Raw genomic sequence first — 5,451 nt, 5'->3', positions numbered from 1 at the left:
ATGCTAAGTCTCAAAGATTTCAAGCGTGCCACCAACAAATTAACGTGCTTTTCGAGACATGTTACTATACAGTATTCATACTTCCTGCTGCTGGGTGGGATTTTTTTTTATGGTATATGTTGGCGGAAGTGTATATTGGCCACCTGATGGTAAGTGGTCACCAATCACCATCACCCATAGACAATGATGCTGTAAGAAATATTAACTAATCCTTACATCGTCAATGCGCCACCAACCTTGTGAAGTAAGTTGTTATGTCCCTTGTGCCTGTAGTTACACTGGCTCACTCACCCTTCAAACCGGAACACAACAACACTGAGCACTGTTGTTTAGCGATACAATAAGATGAGTGGGTGGTACCTAGACGGGCTTGCACTATGCCCTACCAAAAAGTAAAAAAGTTTTGTCACTAGAAAAACATTAGACCAACGAGGCAGTTAACATATAATATAATTTATATCGTATTTGTTTCCATGTCAAAATAATATTCCATTCGTTTTTCTTGGAATATAAGAACAAGGTATGTTATTATTATTTTAATATACAGGTGTAACGGTGATAATATGATTTATTTATTGTTAATATAGTCCAGTGCAGATTCAAACAGAGCACCTTCGTGGCGATAAGCTGAGGCAGTTCCTAGTGGCAGTAGTGGCGGCGGTGATCTCTTGCTTTCTTGCTTTCTCTTGCTTTGTTGTTGAGGTTACGAAGCGGTAGCATGAGAAGAATGTCTCCGCTGATCTTCTATCAACCAAGACTGAGCGAGGCGACAGTCTTATAACCTTCTTCTCTCTGGCGTAAGAGTATAAGTACAAACACAGTACAAATCTCAAAGTCATCATAAAATATATCATTTCAAAATAGAAGTTATGTATGTACCTATCACCAAAATTACTTCTTAACTATTTAATCCAGCATAAAATTTTGCATGTACGTTGTCAGGGTGTGACCAAAAGGACATAAAGTAAAGTATGTAATATGTAAATAATTTTTATAATTGTCTTATGTATAATGCAGGTGGTACAGATACCATTTACTGTTACGTTTTAATTAATGAGGTATTTGTATACCTGTTTTTCTCTAAGATAAATCTTTTGTTGGGAGCTTGCTGCATGCCCGTTAATTCATGTATGATTTAGGATTAGATAATTTTTACATTATAATGAACTTCCATTGTTAAAAGCGGAATATTTAAACAGGCTATTAAGAAATTCTCGTGTAACGGCGGTAGATAGTTTATCTTTTTTTTATTTTAGATAAATAAATATTTTATAATTAGATTTAATAAAAAATATTGTGGGTAAAGATGTCTGCAATTTAGTGTGATTTCTATTCATACTGTCAACTGTGTGACAAGTTAAGTAATGTTTTTATTATTTCGTTATCAGACCGTTTTTAAACAAAAACTGTTTGCAGAGACGTATTTAAGAATTATCAAACTTTACTTTTCTTGTATTAAAAGAAGTTGTGTTTTGCAGTGTTAGCTCGGAAAGCATCTGGGTTGATAATTTTCACTTCGACATTGAAGAAAAAAAACTATACAAAAATTAAATATATTACTACCCTGTACACGTTCCCTTTGACACTATTAATTAAAAAAAAAAAAAAAAAACTATTAAATTACAGAACTATTCATATTTGTGTTGTGTTTTGTGTGTATAAATAATTTTCATTTAAAATATCGTCCTTTATTCTTTATGGAAAATGTTATTACATTTGTATTTTACAAAATTTAACGCAATCTCTTTTTAAATAATAATAATAATGATAAATATATTAATCGAAATTAATAGGTTTGTTATTACAACAGACAGTGTGGTCATATTACGTAAAAAAACTCGATGGTTATATAATCCCCGACATAAATCGAGGATTACCTCGATTTATGTCGGTTTCTTTAATTCTGGATAATGATTCACAAGAATAAAATAAAAAGAAAACTGTAGCTCCACGTGTTACCCGATTAATATATACAATAATATATTGTTTATATGTTTTGCATAAAATCCTAAATGGCACAAATTGGCTCACTGGATAGAACTTTATCTGATTTTAATCAAACATCTGAGTTTTCATTTTCGTTTTCTAATTCATCATAATGAAAAAGGATCAATGAAATTATTTTATTTGTGAACTGAAGCAGTGTTACAGTTACATCTACAAACCTTAAGAATTGTCAGGAGAAACTCTTTATGATAAGGAGAGGTGCCATTGACCAGACGTGGGAAATTAACATTCTGTTACTTTAATTTTCACTTCGTCTTGCAAACATTATTTTGAGAAGTATGTATGTAACTTAGATTAATGAATACATGTTATATATAAATTGCAATAGCGGTAAAAATATTTTTATCAATGTTTAAAGGTAGCCATGTTTACAAACTACTTCAGAGATAAGGATCAACAGCTGCTCGCTGTTTGGTAATGGCATGTTGAAAGATCGTTATCTTAAAAATTATTTTTAATCTATAAAAGTACGCAACTATTAGGAATTTTATGCGTCCATTTTACTGCTACGAAAAGGCTTAGGTACAAATATGTGAATGTCCCAAATGAATAATATTTCACATATCTCCTTTTCATACACAAAAAAAAATCTATAATTGATATTCGAAACATTTTATTTTTTATACAAATAGGTTAATTTAAACAAAGTTGAAGCATGTTTGAAATAATAAATAGCTTTAACAAGACATAACATTTAAAATTCCCACTCGTAATCTCGTATAATAGATACAAATCAATATTCAAAAAAAGAAAACCGCAACATGTAAGCTATGAATTATTCAGAAACGAAATATTAGCATTTTTCGCCGATAGTATGACAGCGTATTTTCGTCGGCGGTTGACGTGAGATTTGGCAAGAATTCAACAGGTTTTTAAAACTCTATCTACTATTCCTGGATGACATTGCTGTGTGCGGGAACCGCTGAGGGCAATTAGTTTTAGCATGGTTGATTTTGTATATTATACTTCGTAATAATAATATATTGAACAAAATAACATAAGTGAGAACGATTAAAATTAACTGAAAATAAACTGAACTGTTCCAGCACCTTTTTTTAGATCAAAATCTAAATATAGTTGTTCAAAAATATTATGTAGTTGTATAGATGATGATGACTACAAAACGTACATACATTAAAATGTAACGAACATTAGAAATTACTATTAAATTTAAATTCACTGTTAGTACGTACACTTTGATGAATTCATCACTATGTGGACTTATACTTGCATTAAACATTGATTTAGACTGTTTAAACGGCCTTTTATTTAATCATATAACACATGAACTGTAATATAATTAATTGGATAACTACACACACTCCTTCCTTAACGATGTAATGAAGATTGTGATTATATAAGTGTAGACACACAAGCAAAACGGTCAACAATGTGTGCGTGAGTAGACATGCGTTGAATGAAAATACGTGTGGATAGGATTACCAAGTGTTCGTTGGACTATAACGGACAGTCAGTATATATGCGTGTGGCTTCCATATATAATGTACGAATTGTTCTCTACGTTTTTCATCCTTCTAATTGGGTAATGACTCCAAATATTATTGGAAGCTCCATGGAAATAGTTATAGCTATTAAGATAAGCGATATAAAGTAATACACAATTACTTGCTTATATAATAGTATTGATTACACTTCAAAGTTATGAAGTCGATAAAAAAATTCCATAACATGTCTCAATCAATTCCATATGTCATTTTCAATAACGTGATATACTGTTTGAATTATTTTTATTGCCTACTTAGGAATGAACTTATATTTTGACATTAATCAAGAATTTAGGCTGAGGAGGTTTTTGTTTATTTTTTAAATTTGGAACAATTTACGAAGCTTGGGAATACGAGTTTTGGCGGTGTAGCCGTGTGCAAAATATAAAAACGGTAACAGTTCTTTGGCGTCATCGCGCGTTTTCGATAAATATAACATCATGTAACTAAACAAATACGACAGAACACGGTACACAGTATTTTATTGCAGACTATATACATTATAATATGACGTGCGTTTTCAAAGGTTGAAAGTACAGTTTTCGCTCTAATATTATTTTCCTATCTGCTTTTATAAACAAACGTCATATTTTAGATCAATGACGCGTTAGATTGAGTCGAAACGGTATGTAGATATCTGTGTATCTATGAGCGAGTATAATAATATATTTTGTATGTTACTGTATTGATATTTAACTTAGAGTATATCCTCTATTACCTATTATAATGATATCTATAAATCTTCTATGTTTTAATGTATTAATTTGCAGGTAACAGATAAATTAAAAAGGTGTTTTTAATAGCTTTTTTTCATTTGTTGTTTTAAATCTGTCTGGGCAAGTACCACGTAGTCTACATACATATATCACCATACACATATCTACCATCACATCAATACTTAGTATTGTATCGGTTTGAAGGGTAAGTGAGTCAGTGTAACTATAGGCATAGAGGACATAACATTTTAGGTCTCAAGGTTTGTGGGCGCAATTGTAATATGAGGTGTGATTAATATTTAACTTAAAGTAATTATGCCTATGTCACTATATAAGGGCCGATTAGCAACAATGCTGACCTATGTGTGTTATATATATACTATTCACTGCTACTTTTATCTTTCAATTAATAAACCAAGATGTGAGAGGTGTTATGAATCTTTTAATTTTTTTATTTTTCGTATGTTTTTTAGTAAAGTGATGAATTATAAAACAGAAACATTTCATCACACGAGTAATTATTATGTGAACATCGTTAAGCATACGCGCGATGCAAAACAGCTGTTGTCTGTAAATAATAGTGTTGTATCTTTGGAATAATGCCGAGACGGACTTCCTTGTTTCAATTAATTTTTAACGCAGACTCGCTGTACATTGAGATAAATATATTAACGCTTTTTATTAAACTAAATCGAATTTCGAACTTATTAATTACTAGCAACCCACTGCATCTTCACACGGGTGTAATACTGAAACCAAGTATTCTACAGAATTTGTTTATTTATATCATATTAGAAACATCAAAAATGATCAGTGATTCTTTACTATATTGTCCATGTATTATATATACAACAACGTTCCTCTCGACTCACTCTATATGTATATGTATTTAAAAAAACCACATCAAAATGCGTTATTACGCAACGGATTAAAGATCTAAGCATACATATATATAGACAGACAGCGTCATGTCATCATCATCCCTGCCCTTATCCCAATTTTATTTGGGGTTAGCGCAGCATGTCTGCTCCTTCTATACTTCTACACTAGTAACATTCTTTCTAACCATATCGTCTTTCACACAATCCATCCATTGTTTCCTTGGTCGTCTTCTACTTCTATATCCATATTGTTTTATACTATGTAATGATAATGAAATAGTAATAAGTATTCCGTATTTGTACTTTTATCAAGCAGAATCGTTGTAATTATAAGTTGGGGCT

General features: G+C 31.1%; 1 long non-coding RNA gene across 1 annotated transcript; it reads right to left on the bottom strand.

Moving 5' to 3' along the window:
- Positions 1–2,600: 2,600 nt before the first annotated feature.
- LOC124543759 lies at positions 2,601–3,382 on the bottom strand. The gene is made up of 2 exons (XR_006967491.1): positions 3,201–3,382; positions 2,601–2,929 (listed from the first exon to the last, which is right to left on the bottom strand). It is a non-coding gene; the product is annotated as an uncharacterized LOC124543759 (long non-coding RNA).
- Positions 3,383–5,451: the final 2,069 nt, after the last annotated feature.

This window comes from Vanessa cardui, chromosome 3 (genome assembly GCF_905220365.1).
Source record: "Vanessa cardui chromosome 3, ilVanCard2.1, whole genome shotgun sequence".
NCBI classification, from domain to species: domain Eukaryota; kingdom Metazoa; phylum Arthropoda; class Insecta; order Lepidoptera; family Nymphalidae; genus Vanessa; species Vanessa cardui.
This window is presented reverse-complemented; position numbering and strand designations above follow the sequence as displayed.